The 21,884-nt window shown below is 43.7% G+C and overlaps 1 protein-coding gene and 1 long non-coding RNA gene across 5 annotated transcripts in view; one reads left to right on the plus strand and one right to left on the minus strand.

Annotated features, from left to right (window-relative positions):
* Positions 1 to 21,884, minus strand: part of LOC128406225 (rho GTPase-activating protein 20-like) — a 93,680-nt gene that overhangs the window by 59,260 nt on the left and 12,536 nt on the right. The window lies entirely within an intron of this gene.
* Positions 11,806 to 21,607, plus strand: LOC128406226 (uncharacterized). Of its 2 annotated transcripts, XR_008328445.1 has the most exons (4): positions 11,806 to 11,915; positions 12,317 to 12,427; positions 18,928 to 18,966; positions 19,581 to 21,607. It is a non-coding gene; the product is annotated as an uncharacterized LOC128406226 (long non-coding RNA). The 2 variants fall into 2 exon arrangements; XR_008328444.1 differs by having other exon boundaries at positions 11,807 to 11,915; positions 18,928 to 21,607.

The following is a 21,884-nucleotide window of genomic DNA, read 5'->3' on the forward strand; positions in this document are numbered from 1 at the left end:
TTAGCATTTTAGAAAACTGCTTCAGGTTTTTTTTTTACAATCAAGCCAAGTATAAATTATTTTATTTTTATTTTTATTATTATTTGCACTGGCTGCTGCACAGCTCTGTGTAGAGCACTTTCAGAGACAGCTACAATTAGTCATGATGATACTGTGGTTTGATAATTTCCTTATTCATTTTATTGCTTTTTATTATTTGTTTTATTGCTTGCTTTTGTCAACCCTTCTACTACTGTTTTTATTATCATCACACAGTATCTTCATTTTTCTATTGTGCAAATATGATTTTGTTGCATACCTTTGAGCCTGGCCATAGAAATTCAAATGCCTTAGCCCCTAAGCAATAAAGGTTTCAAGTGATGTGGGGTTTCCTGATTTTTAAAGGACAGAATTCAGGCTTGGTACTTCAGGAGCAGCACCACTAGCCACCTCAGCAGTTTAAACCTATCAGAGGAACAAAGCCAATCCTATGTCCTCAAGGGATAAACAGGCAGCTGGCATAAAACAATGAGTCTAGAATATTTAATATCCTCTAAGCCACTCTAGATTTACAAAAGAGGGAGTAAAGGAGAGGTGTCAGCAAGTAACCTGTCCAAAATGAAATGCAGAAAATGACTATATTTTTAAAGTTCCCTAATGAATGGCTGGCAGAAGACGCACGCCTGGATCATTTATTGAAGGGCTGATGGGATGTTATTTAATTAATTAGATTTGTTTTCTATGCTGCCTTTCAACCCAGAAGGATCTCCAATACCACTTATATTTAAAATAAATCAAGTACCATTACATGGCAGTGGGTGGTGGGGAGGAATACTTCTCTTTCTAACTTATTCAATCTACAGCATTTGCTCTGGGGTGGTGCATTTTCACAAAATCAGTTGCTGTGGCTGTTTTCCTGAGCTTCCGCCCCACTGCATCTCAGAGTGCTTACAGCTCCATTCTCCAGGACAGCAGATTGCTTCACTACCCAAGGGCAGGCATGGAAGAGTCCTGTGCAACTGCCCTTGCTTCAGGTGATTTTGCTGGCAACAGAAGACAGGATCTGTGAGTTGTTGGCTGGAAGCTAAGAGCATCTGAACAGTTCTGAGTGGGGCAAAAACCCATAGCCAGCAACCCCAGGGTTTTCAGACAAAAATCAGGTGCTTAATAGGTATGGGGGGGCCTTTTGAAAGATCCACATTCTCTGTTCTATAAGATTTTCTTTTAGCTGATTTGTTTAGTCTCTTTTCTGATTGGGTTGAATTTGAATAATGAGGGAGAGTTTTATTTATGAGAGGCAGTGTTCCATAGTGGTTAGAGTGGCGGACTAGGACCTGGGAGAGACCAGGGTTAAAATTCCCACTTGGCCGTGAAGCTCACTGGGTGTGACCAGTCCCTGCCTCTCAGTCTAACCTACCTCAAAAGACTGTTGTGTGGATTAAATGACAAGGAAGGGCATGTATGCCACCTTGAGCTCCTTGGAGAAAATGGTGAGACATAAATGCAATAAATAAATAAATAAATTATTGCACATACCCTCTTCACGATAATTTTAAACTGGGTTAGCTTTTTAATGTTGCAGTACAATGCTTAAGGGAAGTTGAGGGGAAATGCTGCGTCAAGGTTGTTCCGTCTATTAAAATAGAAGGTCTTCCCATCTTAATTTGTTAGGATATGGACTTCTAGCACAAAGGAATCACAAACCCAAAGGAATCTTACTTTTACTGTACACACTTTGCTTACACTCCAGACCAGTCCTGCCACACAGTCCATCATTCAATCATTCATACCTTTTCACTAACATTGGCTGTTGCAAAAACCCTCAGCCAGTTCCTCAAATAGAAATCTACAACTGTGAGATGCACAGGAATGTATAATACAATACAGCTCTGTGGTCCCTTTATCACCACAAAGGTAAACTTTTACTGATGGTAGAGCACAAGAATGGCCTTCTGGATCAGGCCAGTAGGCATCTCGTTCAGCATCCTGTTTTCGGTGGCCAAACAAACGCCTGTGGGAAACCAGTAAGCAGAAATCTCCCCTGCTGTGTTTTCCAGAAACTGGTATTTGTAAGCACTGCTGCCTCCCAATGTCAAGGCACAGCATAACCTCCATCATGACTAGAGGATTTATCAAATCCTCTCCCCCACCCCCCTTTTGGACATCAGTCCTACAAGAAATCTTCAAAATAAAGCAGGTTGTTGTTATGTATTGAGCTGAATCCTAGAAAAATCGGATCCAGAATGCAGCAGTCTGATTGGTCCGCAGGAGCTACCCAATCCAGCTCCAGGTGGAAGTGAATCAGCGCCTTGCTTGGCCTGCAGGAGCAGCCAATCAGGCTCCTGGATGAAGTGAATCAGCAACCTGATTGGCCTACAGGAGCAGCCCGGAATTAGCCAATCATGCGGGGCCCATTGTGTAAATAATGTATACAGTGGTACCTCTGGTTGCGAACGGGATCCATTCTGGAGACCCTTTCTCAACATGAAAAGCCTACAACCTGAAGTGCCGTATCCGCGAAGCGGGATTTAGCACATGTGCGAGCGGCGAAACCTGGAAGTAACCGTTTTTGGTACTTCCAGGATGCTGCGGGGCGCAACCTGAAAAAACGTAACATGAAGCAAACGTAACATGAGGTATGACTGTATATAGCTAGACATTTGGGGGAAAGTTTCATTCATTGCTACTATGAACCTGAATAAAGAGCATGAAATTCACACTCGACTCCAAGTATATTTCACAGGTATTAGAAGCCATTCCAGAACTGGCCCTATTAAATATTTTCCAAGACAACAAACACACACTCACATTACAAAGAACTCATAAGCCACTTACTCTCCCTTGCACCATTCATGCCTTCATTTCCAGTTTTGGAGGCACTCTGGCCTATATCAAATTAATATCTACTTAGAATAGACCCACTGAAATTAATGGTCCTTAGCTAATTATGTTTATTAATTTCAACGAGTCTGCTCTAAATATAACTAACACTGAATATACCCCTCTGTGTATGCCCAGGGGCTTCCTGTCCTTGTATCATGCCGGCAACTTCATGGCCACCTCTTTTCTTTTGGCAAGGAATTCTGAGCATGCCTGTTTTGGCAACGTACATGGCTAATTACTGCAGTGTCTGTTTTACTGAAAGGCACTCGTTACGGTATGCACAGTGTCTCCGTGCCGTGGCACCAAGTAGGCAAGAAACAGGTTTATTTATTGAATGAAGTGTGCAGAGTAAATCACTTCTGGCTTCAGAGATACCAGCTCCCTGTTTTACCAAGTAACTCTGCTGAATCATTACAGTTTCTTAAAGGGCAACACACAGAATGGGCACAACTCAAACCTGTCGAACTACCACCATAAGCAGCCATATGCTATGCTTCTTGGTTGGAAAAATTTATTGTGAATGCTACATTAAACTGATGAAAGCTTCAGGATTTTGATAAACTGGAGGAATTACATAAAAAAAACAACAAGAAAGCTATGGCAAACACCAGTCCCGTTGTAATTGTGTTCAAGTGCAAAGGAGAAAGAGTGAACAGTTTCCTCCACTCCTTTAAAATAGCAAAATATTATGTATTATTTATTTATTTACAGTATTCATATACTGTACTGCTTTTTAGGTGGATCTCACAAAATGTTAGTGAAGCCTACCATACACAGTGGAATACTATTCCTACTGCATGCCCATGAGATACTAATACCATTTCATGTCAGATATTAGATGTTGCCAAATGCTAAATGCTAGTGCACACCAATTATCAAGTATTAGCAGCTACTATAGTAGGGGTTGGCAACTTAAGGCCCATGGGCCACAAGTGGCCCACGGGGGTCGTTTAACCAGCCCCCGAGTGGCCCCAACCAGGCTGCCCACTTGGCGAGTCCCCACGTGCTGCGCTAAACCAGTGCAGCACGGCATGGGGACTCACTTCTGCGGTGCCCAAAATTGTGATGCTGAAAATCGTGTGTGTGCAGACGCTGATGTCGGAAATCGCAGATGCTGGAAATCACGCAATCCAGCCCACAGAGGAATCTTCGCTGGAGTGAACAGGCCCAGGTGAGGTAAACCTTGCCGACCCCTGTACTATAGCATGCCATCCACCAAACGCCACCAGATACCTTGCATACCTCCTATTAACTACTGCAAAATAGCTGTTATCAAATGTCAGCTGTTATACTCTTTTTCCTAGATAACCACAGGATATCACACATGAATGACTCAGACAATATTTAAGAAACATTCAAGCATCCAGCAAATTTCTGTAAAATATTCACCATCAAAATTCCCATTTTAAGCTGATTATGTCACTTTCCAATAAATGAGTAGCTGCCAGTTGTTGTTGTTGTCTATTGTATTTTAAATTATGTTTACTGTATGCATAGCTGTCAACTTTTCCCTTTTCCCTTTTCCTGCGAGGAATAAGGGAATTTCCCTTTAAAAAAGGGAAACGTTGACAGCTATGACTGTATGTGAAAAAGCAATAAAATATATTTTTAAAAATTTAACAGAGGAAAGTTATTTGGATATATTTTAGAGTCTATTTGTTTCAGCTCCATAAATTGGCTGTGAACATAAATGAGCTTCTTTCAATTTATGATTTGCAATTATAATATGGCCAAAGAAGACCTAATATTTCAACAAGTGATGCAATCCCACTCACCTGGAAGTCAGCCCTGCTGAATGCAGTGGGGCCTGCTTCTGAATGAATGTGCACAGGGTTATTGGGCTAACCTTTAAATAGACAGCAAAGCCTCCATTTGATAATTTTTTAAAGTGGAAGAGAAGCAACTACTGTTAAGGTCAGGAGAATGTTTGTGACTGTGTGTGTGTGTGTGTGTGCAAGCACAAGGGGGGGTAGTATAAAAAGCTTAAGGTAAAATGGGTTTCTGTCTATAAAGATTCGTCTCCAGGCCAAGGTAAATTGTGAAGTGAGGCATTTTTTTTAAAGAAAGCAAACAAGCATTTCATTGGACTGATATTTGGCAAAAGGAGCATTTTTGTGCAGGCGCCAACCTTGAGGGCTGGAAGAATGTAGCACATTCCTTGGGGTCTTTTAAGATTGAGAGCAGGGCTGTTTTCTTACTCTTAGCACAACGCTTCTCAAAGGTGACCATTTTAAAGGCCAGAAAAGAGTTGGGTGCACCCACAGGAGTATTTGATGCGACGGTGCAGAGGAGTCACACCACTAAGGGGCTCCCTTCCACCTTAAGGTGACTGCAGGGAAAACACTGCCAGAACCCACGTATATTGGGGCGGGAGGAGTGTGGCACCCTGCCAGAAGAGGTGGAGCCTTGTGGGTCTTTCCCTGGGCCCACATCAACTCTCCCCTGAAAGGATGCTCCGGGGTCAGACTAATGGTCTCTCTAGTCCTGCATCCTATTTCCTGCCCACAGCCCAAGCTAGACATGAAGGTGGCAAGCCTCCTTTCCTGTGGCTCTCTCACAGCTGAGGGGGATGCAGGGGGATGCATATCCCTAAACCTTTTGTGAATCTTTGTACTTTTGTCCATTTACTGTATTTATTTTTCCTGATTTGAACTATAAATGATTTTCTTGACTCAAGATTGGCTGCAGGACACTCCGGCAGCCAATCGGAAGCCACGGAAGCTGTGCCGGACGTTCGGCTTCTGAAAATCATTCAAAAACCAGAACAATCACTTACAGGTTTTCGATCGTTCGGGAGCCAAAACGTTTTAGTTTACAGGCGTCCGGCTTCCGAGGTTCCACTGTACCCTCAAACATTTTTTAAGAAAAAAAGCACTGGATATACTACCTTAAAAGAATATGGGTCACATCTACACTGTATATTTAACGTGCTAGAATACCCCCTTAAACAATCAGAGCTCACATCCCCACAGAATTCTGGGAGCTGTAGTTTGTTCAGGGTACTGAGAGCTGTTGGGAGGCCTCTGTTCCTCTCCCAGGGCTACAATTGTCAGGGATCTCAGGAAAGGAGAGATTTGTCAAACTATGCTAAAAACTGTAGGGGCCTGCTAACTTCTCTCAGCACCCTGAACAAATTACAGCTCTCAGAATTATTTGGAATTATTTGGTTCCATGACTGTGGAACCATAACACTTTAAATGCATAGTGTGAACTTGGCCATGGGGTTTCGTTCTATGTCTGTATTTATAAGCCACCTTTCTGCAAAGGCATCCAAGGTGGTTCTCAAATTTTAAAATAAAGATGGCAACCGTTTTGCACGAGGGCTTCTGTTCCTGGCCCTCATGCATGGCTGTTGAGCGTGTACAAGCCCACCTTGCCCATTCCACCCCCAACCCCCATTCTGCCCTCTTCGAGGTCCAAAAGGACCCACACATTGGAGGTTGCACATCAGTTGGACTCATGCAAAATGGTCGCCATCTGTACTGAAAGGAACACACATCAATTGTCTATTTCTTTACATTTATACCCTACCTTTCTGCCACTATGTAAACACCCAGCCACTGAACAGCAAGGTGGTACCCACCTGGACATTCAGAACAACACCCTGAGAGTCACCTGTTGGGCCTATTTTTCAGGGAACATCCCTGATTTAGAGAAGCCATCCCGGTTTCTGATTTGATTCTGAAATGGCCCACTTTTCCTTAGGACATCCTTAGGATGTTGGCGAGAATGGAGCTATCCAACCCCCCCAAGCTGTCTGAAGGCATTCCTGTATAGGGAAGGGGGTTTTATGTTTAATGTTTTATCATGTTTTTATATATGTTGGAAGCCGCTCAGAGTGGCTGGGGCAACCCAGTAAGATGTGTGCGGTATAAATAGTAAAATTATCATTATGGAATGGATGTCCCTATTTTCATCGGAAAAATGTTGGAGGGTATGTACTAAGCGCCCCTTCTGACGCTGATGCCATGAGTCGCTGACTCCCTTACTTAAGCCTAGAGCTTTATTTTCAGCCAGAACTCAGTTTTGGCCCCTTCTAAGAGAATGAGCCAAACGATCATGCTGAGTTCCAGCACCTCTTTTTCTAGAAAAATAGCACTGCTTATTTTATTTATTTATTTACTGAATTTATATACCTTATGCCGTATTATAACTAACCATCATTTGCAGACATTTCCTATACCACAAACGTGTCATTTCTCTCTCCATAGCCATCCATAAAATGATTTATGTTCTATAGGGGAAAAAATATTTACTTTTGTGTGTCCTCCTGGATCAATGGGCAGCCAAGCCTGTTTGATAACTGGCAGCATAAAGTGTACACACACACACCTTAGGGGTGTGCAAGAGTCCCAAAATTTGCCTTGTATCTGCTTCCAAGTTGCTTTCTTGCTCTCTCCACTCAACCCATATTGTTGTTGTTTTATTTGTTTGTTTGTTTATATCCAACCTTTCCCCCAAACTGGGACTCAAAGTGCTTTGTACACATTAAAATAACACAGATAAGATACAGAAAGCTGAAAACATACAAAAAGTATTTAAAAAGTAATGAAAACAATACCAAAAAATCGTATTGAAATACAGATAATAAAGCCCTATTAAAAACCCTTTCCTTAAAAACCAGCCAGTTCCTAAAGGCCTGCTGAAACAAAACAGTATTTACCTGCTGGCGAACCCCCAAGGTGAACCCTGAGCTATTCTGCATCCTGCATGAAGCAAAGCTAGAACTTTTCTCTTTCTTGTATAAACTGGGTGAAATTTATAGGCACAGCAGCCATTCCAGGGTGGACCAAGCCTGCCATATTGCAGGTAAATAGGTCCCCACAAACAGGGTTTTGTTTTGTGGGAAGAAAGAAAGAAAAGATTGACTTTCCTCCACAATCCTCCATCTCTTGCTCTTTGCTACCTTAAAATGATGAAGAGCTGTCCAATTGGTCTGCATTATTGTTTGCTTGCACATTTTGCTTAGAACTTCTCAGCTTTTCCATTGGCCTTTTACCTTTCCAGGGCTTGTGACCTCTGTCAGTCTTGCAGACCTCCAAGAGTCCCCAAAACAAAGCTTTGCAAAACGTAGGGCTCTGAAGAGCATTACAGGGTTTATCATTTTAATCTTTTTTTAAAAATTATCTGCTGCTAGGCTTTAGCAAAACAGAGCTCCTCCTGGCATGTTTGCATCATGTTGCCCCTCTACACTGCCCCCCCCCTGCAGAAATTGACTTCTTTGGCTCACACAACAGATCTTTGGACCAATGCGTCCAAAATGTTTTGAAAAGAGGTAGACATTTAAACCAATCCTTTCAGACAGCAGAGGCAGTTACTCCAGCAATACAGCAATTCCTGGCCTCCCACCACCAACAAGCTAACAATATCACAATATAGGAAGTTCATTCTTCATAACTGATTGATTTTCTAGCCATGGCCAATAAACAGTATATCTGCGAAATAATAGGCACTTTAGTACTTATGCATCCAAGTACATACATTGTCCTCATCGAAATGCTCTCCCATAAGTCTCTCTGTCCCATTTATTCTAAATTTACCATTTCTCGAAAAGGGTTTTTCCATCAGATATTCTGTAGAGGTAAGTATGATTTTGCAAGGATACTGCAAACAAACAAACAAGCAAACAACCTTACATGCTTCAGTGCAACTGTGGGCTTATCCATAGTTACTTTTTGCCCCACACTTTCCAGGCACGGTCCATGCTTTAAAGCTCTATGTCCAAGTGCTCTCTTTTTTTACCTGTGGAATCCCACTCTTTAAAGCTCCATTGGAGCAAGCAGCAATCAACAGAAAACCCCAATTGATGTTTGTTGCACTTTAGCTTTAAAGAGTGAGTTTTCGGACTACTTGACCTTGAAGATCCCTTTCAACTCTACAATTCAGATTCTTCAGCTGTAGATTCCTGCAATTCTCTTAAAATTTGTCTGCTTGTTAAACTCAGCCTGCTCTCCTCCTCAGTTTGATTACACCCATATCATACATTTAAAGCATTATTACACTGCTTTTAACAGTCATGGAGAACCAGAGAGGTACAGTTCCCAGCACCCTTAACAAACTACAACTTCCAGCATTTTTCATGACTGTTACAGTGACATAATAGTACTTTATATCTATAGTGTGGATGGGATGCATGTGAGTCTTTCTCACTACGAGGATGTTTTCTGCTCCTTCTTTGCATTCAGATGACTTCCTAAGTTAGGGATAGAAGTCCAGCTCAGCTTGCATTTTAGTGTGAACCTTTCTAACTCACACACATACATGCACTACATATCTCCTTCAAAATTTAGCACTTCTATACATTTTGTGTTGCTGTTTTCCAATCCCCCGCTCCAAAATATGTACAAAACGTACATATTGGGGGACAGTGTGCTTACAAATGCATAGATGTGTTGCAATAGCATATCAAGAAAATGTGCTACATTAGGTAGAACTGCTTGCAAAAATGTGTATATTAGGATAAAGTGCTCCCTAAATGCTGATAATTTCTTGTGAGGACTTTTAAAAATCTGACAAACTGAAATTAAGATTTGGAAAACGAGTAAGTAAAATTGCCTATCTGTATTTAAGACTCAGGACGCAGGTGGTGCTGTGGGTAAAACCTCAGTGCCTAGGACTTGCTGATCGTATGGTCGGCGGTTCGAATTCCTGCGGCGGAGTGAGCTCCCGTCATTCGGTCCCAGCTCCTGCCCACCTAGCAATTCGAAAGCACCCTTAACTGCAAGTAGATAAATAGGTACCGCTTTATAGCGGGAAGGTAACGGCGTTCCGTGTGCGGCGCTGGTGCTGGCTCGCCAGAGCAGCTTCGTCACACTGGCCACGTGACCCGGAAGTGTCTTCGGACGGCGCCGGCTCATGGCCTCTAGAGCGAGATGAGCACGCAACCCTAGAGTCGGACACGACTGGCCCGTATAGGCAGGGGTACCTTTACCTTTACCTTTATTTAAGATTCATATTTTTCTTTAGCTTCTTTTTTGGGGGGTGGAGGAAGGGGACTCTTGTAAGAGAACTCTTAAGCACTCATCCCCCTTCTAATGCCAAATGTTTCACAACTTGAGAACCAAACACCAAGGGTTTTTATCCATACTGTACTTACCTTTTGCCCTGCACTTTCCAGGCACAGTCCACGCTTTCATGTTCTGGTTATGCGTGGGCCTTTCTTTGTCCTGCTGTTTAGGACTGAATCACAGCAAACATAAATTTGCATTTCTTCAGACTTCTGCTTGCTCCGATTGAGCTTTAAAGAGCAGGTTTTCACAAAGAGAAAAAATTCTTTACGTAGTGCTAGCAGTGCAGACACTACATGCAAAACATCAGTAATTCATTCTTTAAAGAGGTGTTCATTATACTGTGGGAATTTGATGCTTTAAGTAGAACCATAGAATCTTATAATCAATTGTAGAGTTAGTTGGAAGGGACCGTAAGGATCATCTAGTCCAACACCCTGCAGGCAGAAATATGCAACTGTCCCATATAGGGATCAAACCTGGGCATTATCAGGACCATGCTTTAACCAGCTGAGCTAACTTGATTTTTTTTTTTTTACAAGACAAGGAAAGCAACGAATCAATGAGTTTGAACAAGAATGGGAACTAGTTAAGAATTATTCTTAAAGCAAGGGATCTGTTGTACATCCAATCTTCTATACGTACAATATGACTAATTTAATAAGGCCTAACTACTATTATGATTGGACATGGGTGGTGCTGTGGGTTAAACCACAGAGCCTAGGGCTTGCCGAACAGAAGGTTGGCGGTTTGAATCCCCGTGATGGGGTGAGCTCCCGTTGCTCAGTCCCAGCTCCTGCCAACCTAGCAGTTCAAAAGCACGTCAAAGTGCAGGTAGATAAATAGGTACCGCTCTGGCGGGAAGGTAAACAGCGTTTCCGTGCGTTGCTCTGGTTCGCCAGAAGTGGCTTAGTCATGCTGACCACATGACCCGGAAGCTGTATGCCGGCTCCCTTGGCCAATAAAGTCTGCGACTGGACCTAATGGTCAGGGGTCCCTTTACCTTTACCTTTACTATTATGATTATACTGAGCATGAATAGTCCCAATATTTGTACGTTATTAATGGTTGGTCTGTGCATCCATTCATGCTTATTGGACTTTTCCAGGATTCACTACAGTTTTGCATTTCCCCCCCTTTTTGCGTAATAAAAATTAAAATAAAATTTAAAAACCTGAGCTGGAGTTGCGCTTTAAATATCACCTCTACTGGACGACCTGCCTGCAGATCCCAGATGCCTGTAGTGCTGGTGCATCTCAGCTTGGGAGATACGGTCAAAGTTGTAGATTTGGCAACAATTTTCATGCTGATTAAATCGTTTCATTTGCAGCTTGGCAGTGGAAAATAGCTTTCAGCCAGGCAACTTTCTACATCTGGTTTTCATTAGAGTGGAACATTAATCCCTTTATGCTTTAAAAGCATCACACAACGGGCACAGCCTCTGATTTGCTAAATAGCATTTGAAGAGGTGGCTGGTGGAAAAAGTGGACTAATGGGGCACTTACAGCAAACATGCCTTGAAAAGCAGCCTCTGATGACTCACCTCCCTGCCGAAACAGGGACTGGAGAGCAATCTGCCACCAGAGCCTTTGCAGGGCAGAAGGGAAGGAAGAAGTTCCATTCATATTGGGACCCATGTCTGAAGTCCCAGAGTTTTTGGGTGCAGGGCACCCATAATTTATGGAATTAGTAAAAGTTAGAATTAATCAAGGTTTGATTTACTGTACCAAACACTGCTGGGTTAAGTTTTCCCGACAACGAGCCAGCCCAGCTTGACATAGCTTACCAGGGATAAGCCATTAAGAAACAAAGGCTGAAATGGCCAGTCATTAACCCATCAATAGAAGAAATCAACAAGACAGAAGAACTCTGCCTTGCACAGAGAGGGAGGTTGCCAAGGTTACAGAGAGCAATGATGTCAGCGGAAGGGGAAGCCGCATTTGGCAAGGGTTTCTGGGAAGAAGGGGGTTGCAGGAGCCATGTGGACTGACTGGAGCAGGCTGTTACAAAGAGACACAGAGGTCTAATGATGTGCACCTGCAGGAAGTATGCCCCTCTTGAGATGTGCATGCTCTGGAATTCTCCACAGTAGGCTTGAATGCATATATGTGTCAATAAAGACACATATCTTAAAGACAATACAGTCTCTGAAATGCCCTGAAATCTTGTCACCGTGAGGCAGAGATTGTGGGTGGCACATGACAATATTAACCAGTATACTTTATGCCCCTTCCTAAGAACACAAAAAAATACTATGTAAAAGAGACTGCTTTCCTTCCTTCCTTCCTTCCTCCCTCCCTTCCTTCCTCCCTCCCTTCCTTGTGACCATGTCCCAATATGGAAAAGTTTAAATTTTAGGGTTTTTTGAGTTCTTAAATGTGATACTTTGCAAGCATTGTAATGATACTATGCATTTATCATAGTGTATGGTTTCTTTTATATTGCAGCCTACTTTGAGAGACAAATGTTGATGCCGCCGCCTGGAAACAAATAACACGGAACCCAGAGCAACTGGGGGAGGCTGTTTTTAATGAGACACCGGGCAATGGTGAGTCAAGGTAAGCTTTGGGGCGGGGCGCGCTGGGGGCATGGAAAAGAGATTCCTCCCTATTTACAGTACAATGGTAAGCTTTGAGGAACATTCTGCTTTACTATTAACTCGGCTGCAGGCCCACATATCTCCCCCCCCCTTAGGGCTGGCCCATGCATGAGACAAAGGGAGGCGACCAGCTCAGGCGGCAGGATCTACAGGGGCACCTGGTCCTGCCTCTAAGGAATGCAATGTCCCCTGCTGCCGCTGCACTGCCAGCAGTGGCTGTGGTGCACTCCTTGGAGGCTGGATCTGCCAGTGTGATTCAGCGTGGGCCCCTTCCCCCACCACACCATACTTTGATTCACACTTCAGCCAAAAGGTAAGGTTGATTTGATTCCCTGCCTTGTTCCCAATGTTTATCTTTATTCCTCCCTTATTCCCGATGTAGATCTTCACTCCCCGCTTGTTCCCTGGTGGGAGGGTGCCATTTTGTGGTTCACCTTAGGTGCCTACATGTATTGCGCTGGCTCTGCCTGCCGTGAATGTAGAAGGCATTCAGTTCCCTTTTGGTAGGTCTGGGAGAGATTCCTGCTTGAAACTCTGGAGGGCCGCTGCCCATCAGTATTGACAATACTGAATTAGATAGATCAGTATAAGGCAGATTCCTGTGTAGCCATGGACCACCAACTGGCACCAGGTGCAAAACAGTGGCCCTGCTGTGTGGATATACACACCAGAAACCTAAGGAGCACATGCACAGCCCAGAAAATTTGTGACCAGTGCCAGAACTAAGTTCTCAAGTCATTTCACACAGACAGACACCCACTTCTTTCCCATTCTGAGTCCATGTTCACACCATACATTTGAAGCATTATTATGCCACTTTAAACCATCATGGTTGCAACCAAAGAATCCTAGGAAGTGAAGTTTGTTAAGGGTTCCTAGAGACTCCTCTCCTATTCCTCTCACATAACTACAATTCCCAGAGTCCCCCGAGAAGAGGGATTATTAAAGCACTCTGGGAACTGCAGTTCTAGGAGGGGAATGGGGGAGTTTTCTAACCACACTCAGCACTCTTATCATACTGCAGTGCCCTGAATTCACTGGGGGGAAGCCATAGCTGTTTAAAGTTGCAGCTTAGTACTTTATCCTGTGCCTGTGGTGTTGACTCATTAATTGTGCACTTGAAGTGGATTTATGCTGCACCCTCCACACACCAACCCACTTTGTTTATTCATTTAGACCATTTCTAGATGGTGGATGGAGCATCCTCAAACTGCCCGTAGCTAAATGAGACTTTGCTTCTATTGATGCAGTCTAGAATTGCATTAGCTCTTTTTGGCTGGTGCACCACACTGCTGGCCCATGTGAAGCTTGAGGACTGCTAATACTCCTAGATCCTTTTCACATGGACCGCTACAAAAGCAAAAGCCAGGCATCCCACATCCTATATTTGTGCATCTGGTTATTCCTGCCTCAGTGCGGAACATGACGTTTGTCTCTGTTGAGATTCATTTTGTTCATTGTGGCTCAGTTTCCAGTCTGCTAAGGTCAGCCCCCAGAAATTACCTAAGATTTTAAAACAAGCAACCTTTCTCTAGTCTAAAGGAAAATAAAACATGCAAATTGCCTCCCACTCTCTTTAATGCTTTTGCCCATCTTGCCTTTCTTTTCTTCCTTTGATAACACAAGCAACAGCTCTAAAAACAGGACAGCTCTCCTCTCCCAAACACACTGACTTCAGTGGAAAACACACACACACTAAGTTATATCACAGGGTGGGGGGTGAGGAATCCGGGTGTTCTTTTGTTTTGTTTTTTGTTTTGCATTTTGTGTCTTGGTAGTGCTGCAAGCTTAAACCCACCCTGCCTGATTTTTGGAGGGAGTAATTATTTTGGGCATTCAGTTTTGGAAAAAATTCCACCCATTTTTGTCAACACTATTGGTCTGTTTATTTCCTATCGGTCTGTTTATTTCCTACAAAGGTTTTAAAGAGGAAGGTTGTTGCAGGATTGAAAATGTACATGAAGTGGACTATCTGTGGAAGGACTGTAGTTCAGTGGTAAAGCAACTGCTTGGCAAGCAGAAGGTCACAGGTTCCGTTCCCAATGGCCTCTCCAGGTAGGGCTGGGAGAGAACCCTGCTTGAAACCCTGCAAAGAGCTGCTGCTGCTCAGTGTAGACAATACTGAGCTAGAGGAACCCAGTGATCTGACTCAATATAAGGCAGCATCCTATGTTTCTATACTTCCTATCTTCTAACTCCTTCCCCACCACCCAGCACTGCTTTCAGAGACATCCCATGCACCATCTCCTTGTTCTGCTTCTCACCTCCACAACAGCCCATGGAATTCTGCCCCACTTCCTCCCAGCAAACCTTTAGATTTCAAAAAGGACATTTTTTCTTGTGACATCAGGCCCCCCATCATCTAGGCAACCTGCTAATTATCCTGTTTCTTTCCACTCCTCAGAGCAGGGGTGGGGGCAGAGGAACAGTTCTCTTGCATTCATATCCCAATATCCCATATCTCTTGCATCCATATCTAAACACAACTGTTTATTAGTTTATAATATTCACTCTGGTACCCCAGCTACAACAGTATTCTTTGTGTAGGGATGCCATTTGCAACCACCAAAATTCAGGGGATATGGCATCCAAATGAACACACTATGTGGTTAGAGTGGACAGCTCCTACCCTAGACTCCTAATACCCTAGTGTGCACCCTCCTGTTTACTCTGTCTGGCACCCAGTGTGCTCCCAGCTCTGGCTTGGGAAGCAGTGTACACATAACATTAGCCACAACCCATATCTAACCTGTTGTTTCTTCTGAAATCCTGTATTTTGATTTGTTTTCTCCCAAACCAGCTTCAATCAGAATTAAGAAATATAATGACCTAGCTGCATTTTAAGCTGGTGATGTTTGCACAACTTAGCTCTTTGTGTGTTTGTGTGTGAGAGAGAGGGAGGGAGGGAGTGTCATCAAGTGCAATTGATTGACAATAAATTCATGGGAATGTGTATGTGTGTACTGCTTCACTCAGTGCATTATTAACTCCTGCGTAAGGTGATAGACTCTCCTTCCTTGGAGGTTTTTAAGCAGAGGCTGGATGGCCATTTATCATGGATGCTTCAGCTGAGATTCCTTGAGGTCCCTTCCAACTCTACAATTCCGTGATTCTATGTGGTAATGCACATGGGCCTAGTTAGGTGTGTGTGTGTGTGTTTAAGGGTTAGATGATGTCAACTGATGACTCATAAAGGCAAGAGTTAAACAGAATACCTATGCTCATAGACCCTAGAAAAAATACTGAGCTCAGAATTTCATTCTACACAAGCGGTGGGAATACGCCTAAAAACAGCATCCCATGCTAAGTTCTCTCCCCTTGTCCCATAACTTGCAGGACCTAACAAGACTGCACCATTCCACCAGCAGGATGCCTCCGGGATGTATGATAGTGAAAGCATTTGCACTGAGATCAGTGCTTCTCTCCAGGTATAAAGACGTCCGAAGCCCTTTAACCCATGAACTAGAAATTTAACTTTTAGCATTGCCAGCTGTTTCTAATAACAACACCCAGTTTGTATATAAATAAATAGCACCCCAGGCAGCTCCACAGAACTACTGGCAGCTGACTGTAACGTTCCCCTTAAGGGAAACGTTAAGTGGAAAAGGTCTTGTTTGTTGGCATACACTTTACAGGAAAGAGCCTTATTTAAAACATGCTGCATTCATTCTTTTAAAGCAGGAGACAGACAATAGTATTTTAAGTTGGCTAAAAGTCGGGTTAGGAGAGGCATCATTTTCTATGTTGTACAGATATACTTCCTTCCCATTACTGTGCTCAAAGAGGCTTGGCAGGTTTTTGAATCCATGCAAAACCTTTTTAGAGCAGAGGTGAAAGAAGGATGGATATCCACATATCAGAAGCAGCCACCGCTCTTTAAAACCACCTTCCACCTCTAGGGTGGCGGAAGCTGTTGTCTCGCTTTGAACTTAGAGCAGACTCTTCCAAAAGGTTGTGTGTCAAGACACAGGGTTTTTGCAGAAAGGGGATGTAAATGGATATTGCAAAAGGGTCATCGGCAACCGACTTGAAAAACAACCAACCAACACACTGGATTTTCTCCAGAAAGGGTAAATCCAGATTAAATGAAAAAGTACAGGCCAGTATTTTGTGCTAATAACATCATGTGTGGATTCTGCAAAAAGGCACTTCAGTTGTTGCTGCTGCTGCTGCTGCTGAATCCAGTTTATTAAAATTGCAAAGCTTTGATCAACTTAATGTCACAGTCCCTATAAACTTTTTTCAACCGAGAAGCATGGCATCTGACTGCTTATGGTGGCAGCTGGACAGGTTTGAGGCATGTCTATTTTGTGTGTTGCCCTTTGAGAAACCACAATGACCCCAATGGAATTAATAGGTATAACAGGAGCAGATATATTGGAAGCCAGAAGTGCCTTCCAACCACCCCTTTTTTTTGCACTCCTCGTTAAATAAATCAAACTGGGTCCCAGCCTGTCTAGTGCCAGGGCATGGAGATTCAGAGCATTGCAAAACTCAAGTACCGTATTTTTCACCCGAGCTTCCCCCGACCCCAGCCCCCAGAATGGGAGCCAGAGCGATGCCGAAGCTGCACCAGGCTCTGGAGGGTTGCACGGAGCTGCACCAAGCCCGGGGGTGCAGGCAGCTCCGCGCAACCCTTGGGAGCCCGGCGCGGCTTTGCGCTGGGCTCCCAAGGCTTGTGCGGAGCTTCCTGAAGCCTGGAGAGCAAGAGGGGTCGGTGCGCACCGACCCCTATCGCTCTCCAGGCTTCAGCGAAAGCCTGTATTCGCCCCATAGGATGCACACACATTTCCCCTTCATTTTTGGAGGGGAAAAAGTGCGTCCTATAGGGCGAAAAATACGGTACCTTGAAATGAAACACTGTAATTTGCCATGCATTGTGCCAGAGCAGATAGCCTTTGAGCATACTTAGAGTGCCCTGCCAAAAGAAAAGAGGTATGTAGTTGTAAAGTTTCCTGCATGATGCAAGGGAAGGAAACCACTGGACATACAGAGTGCTAACATAAACACAGTGATATTAGTCTTCCGGTTTATCAATAAACTTATGGGGGTCAAGAGATTCAAAAAAGGTGTTGAGCGTTGAAAGGAGAGGGTGCAAAGGAACAAATGTACAATTTAGGCAAAGAGGATACACCTTCTGTAGGTACAAATGGCAGTAATTAAAAAAAAATTCCCTGGTGGTCTAGTGGTTAGGATTCGGTGCTCTTACCGCCACGGTCCAGGTTCAATTCCTGGTCAGGAAACATGTTTTGCAAGACCCTGCCTTAAAAATGAACTGGGTGCAGGTTTTGCCCAAATATATAAATGGCAATGATTTAACAATTGCTCGTGCTGCCTGCATAGGCTGCAGGTAAGGACACTTGCAAAGCAATGGTTACAAAAACGCCTTTAGAAAACGCCAAACTGGGTGTGTATACACCACCTTGTGTGTGTATACTGGTGTGTATATACACCACCTGAGGGAGAAAAGGGAGCAAGATGGAAGGCACCTTTGAGATGTGTGTCAGTACACAAGAGTTATGTGCTCACTGGTAAACCTTAAAAACCACCAAAATATACTATCACCACAAAATGGGGAGAGGGGAGAGAGATGCGAAGGAACTGAAAGCAGTGCTCTGTACAGAATTTGGAAATGGGAAGGGGGACAGGAAGGAAAGATAAAAAGTTTCTAAGGCACAGCTCCACTTCAGAAGCAAAATCCTCAGGTAAAGTTGGAACTCCAAAATCTGGGAACCAATTCATGCACTGAAGGGAGTAGACTAGATAACCATTTGGTCTCTTCCAACTCTACTCATCTATGAAATTCAGATGCAGAATTTTGGAAGCACACCCCCCCGCCCTTCAATAAGCCAATCACCCTTGACTTCCCATTTGCAACTTGGCACTAATAATACTGGTGTACCTTACAGGATTGTTGTAAGATGACGGGATAATGTTAAGTGCTTTGGACATCTGAAAGCTACAGGCAAGTGCCAAGTAATGGCATTATTAAGAAGGAATTTGGGCAGGTACAGACATGAGAAAAGCCACACCCTGCTCTCTTCCTTTCCCTCTGGCTAGTTTGCATATGCACCTTGACAAAGGATTGCCAACTGACTGGGAAAAACTGGATTGGCCAGGTCTTGATAATCACTTACCACCTGCTAATTTCTGTACAATAAATTGTTGTTGAAAAGCAGTGGAGCAGAATGAAGAACTTAAGAAGGATCAGGCCAATGGGCTTCTAGTCTTCCATATATCCAACAAATACAGACACCCAGGGCCCTTCTCCATGGTAGTGTGAAATTTGGCTTTCGGAAAGGTTTTAAGTACTCTGCTTACCTGGTTTAAGGAAAGTATACTACACTGTTTGTTTTGCTTTGTATTTCTATCTTTATTCTTGTGTTGATTTTTTTTTTTTTGCTTCAATAACACTAATACTACTAATAAGGACTAATTTTTATCTATTCCTACATTCAGTTTCCTTGGATGTCCACAAGTTCTAGAGTTATGAGACAGGTAGGAAAACTTTTCTCTAGCCAATTTTCACTATGCCTTGCATGATTTTGTAAACTTCTAGCCTGTCACCTCTTAAGTTCCCTCTGCTGTTCGGCTACACACTTGGCCCAACCATTAGACCTGTGAATTTAGCAAACAAGTGGCAAATTGCAGGTATGTCTGGGCCTGAGACCAATCTGTAAAGAGATTCCTCATCCTTGCCCTAAAACTTCCAAGACCTCTTGGAGATCAGGCCTGCTTTATCTGCTACAACTGATTCAATGATTTAGCTGTAAAAGATGCAGGACCTAGCAGTTCCATGTGAAGGGGAGGCACAGATAAGACAACTGCAAGCTCAGCCTGAAGCAGCCTGGACATAAAAACCATGGGAAATTGCAGTCAAACATAACTACGCATGAGTGCTAGTTAGTGTGTGAGGGGGTTAAGACAATAGAGCTGGATTCCTAGACTCAGCTAAGTGATGCCCCCTCTTCTCAAATGAGAGAGGAAGTGAAGCCTTTTCTTCCTGTTCCATTTCTCTCCACATGATGTTAATGGCCAAAGAAGACGTGCCTAAGCAGGCTCCAAGCTTGGAGCACATGTTTGAAGCAACGTTTCTGTATATTCTATCCAAGAGTATTCTGCCTGAGTTTTCCTTGCTGCTGTCTGGATACGTGAATGAATCTGACCTTTGGAACGTTTTGTAAGTAACACATTTGAAACTTACTTCAGTGTTATGACCAGTTCAGTGCTAAGAGGGGTAGGAAAGAGGGAAGCTCTGGATACAGCTAAGTGGTATTAAAGGGTGCAGTAACCTATATCCCCGCATTATAATGCTGCTTGACTTTTGTGAATTCAAAATCTGCTACTGGGGGATTTCTTCTGCTGTAGGGTGAGTTTAGCTTCACATTTTGAATCTAAGCACCCAGCTGATTCTCTTGCTATTCACCCTACACACATGGATCACAGGGATTCATGTTTCCTTCCCACAGAAGCTGTGTAGGATTGATGTGCTTTTACCTTTACTGTTCTTCCTTTCAGGAAGAGGAGGGAATTTCTTTCATCCAAGCTGGTGTTCTTCAGCTTTCCTGTCCCCAGGTGTTGTTGGCCTATGACTCCCATCATTCCCAGCCTCCTCAGCCAGGGATGGTGGGAGTTTCAGTCCAACTAGGGACACAAGGCTGAAAGGACCATTCTAAAGGTTTAGGCATTTGCTGCATCCTAAATGTCCTAAATGAGGGACGCAGGTGGCGCTGTGGATTAAACCACAGAGCCTAGGACTTGCCGATTGGAAGGTCGGTGGTTCGAATCCCCACAACGGGGTGAGCTCCCGTTGCTCGGTCCCTGCTCCTGCCAACCTAGCAGTTCGAAAGCACGAAGTGCAAGTAGATAAATAGGTACCGCTCTGGCGGGAAGGTAAACGGTGTTTCCGTGTGCTGCTCTGGTTCACCAGAAGCGGCTCAGTCATGCTGGCCACATGACCTGGAAGCCGTATACCAGCTCCCTCGGCCAATAAAGCGAAATGAGCGCCGCAACCCCAGAGTCAGACACGACTGAACCTAATGGTCAGGGGTCCCTTTACCTTTACCTTAAATGTCTGAGAGGAAAGCACCCAGATGCCCACCATGGCTAAGTTCTCCTGAAGGTGGTTATCCCTGTGTCTGGGCAGAGCAACTCCATTAGTCCACTTTCACACCATCAAATTCCCTTGCACTAAGAAAAAGCAGGGTAAAGCAGATCAATCTGGATTTCCATGCACTTGGAATGTTTTGTATGCAGGGGCATCCAATGGTTTGAATCCCCTTGCCCGGATGTGCCACAGCTCAGATAAAAACTGACCCGGTGGACACATGCAGTATACTCCCACTGTTTGTTTGGGAAGTGTTGTAAACATAGCCACAGTCCACACCTATCCTGTATCTGTCACGCTGTTTCTTATGAAATACTGCATTTTGTTTGATGTGTGTTGCCCACCTCCGCCCAGCTTCTGAATTAATAAAAAGAACAGCCTAGCTGCGTTTGAAGCTCGTTCTACATTCCTGCTACGTTAGAGCCAATATATATATATATTTTAAAAAAGTTTACCAGCACTGATTTTAAAAAAAGAAATAAAGGAAGGACTCTGAGCACGTGCAGTTTTGCATTTTGAAGTCACTGAGATCACAGCACCATCATGACTAAAGGAACAAAATGGGACATGCTTCCTTATGCTTTCAATACATTTCTTTGGGACTAATAATCAGCATTTTGTTGCAGAAAAGAAGACCGGTGTGTTTTCCAATTAGAAATGATAAAATGAGCACCTATAACCATGCACACGGCCAGGTATCTGCCCCGTGGCTATAAAATGTTTTAAAGAAAAGATAAGTGGAAAGGAAGGAAGCTACAGTGGTAAGTATCAGCCCTGGTGTCTTCAACTCCCAGGCATGCCCACATCAGTGGGACTGCCGTATGCCTGGATTTTCTTGGACATTACCATGATTTCAGAGGCGGAATGAATGTCCGGGAGGAACTTCCTAAAGGTGGTGCTTTGTTTTGGAACTTAGGCAAGTAAAAAACAACAACTGAACAACAAAAACCTCAACAATTTTGGGGTTTTCCTAAAAAAAAAAAGAAAGCTCAGCAACCTTGTGTGCTGCATCACCTGACACGCTCATTTTGAGGGCCCTAGACTTTGATCCAGCCCTACATACACCATAGCCATAGGGCACAGGCCCATTCTTCTTGACGCTGCTTTTTTCTGTGTTTTTACTCCAGCTGTTTGACAACAGAGGTGGTGCCACTAGCCTCCTTTGCTTGCTGCCCTCCACCCCCCCACCCCCACCCCCTGCAACTGCAACTTGTCTCCTTGAAATGATGTTACATTTCCTGACACCAGGGGTGCATTCAGATGCAGGAAATACTGTGGTAGTTTTCTAACATTCCTTTCACGCTGCAGT

Source organism: Podarcis raffonei, chromosome Z (assembly GCF_027172205.1).
Source record: "Podarcis raffonei isolate rPodRaf1 chromosome Z, rPodRaf1.pri, whole genome shotgun sequence".
Classification (NCBI taxonomy): domain Eukaryota; kingdom Metazoa; phylum Chordata; class Lepidosauria; order Squamata; family Lacertidae; genus Podarcis; species Podarcis raffonei.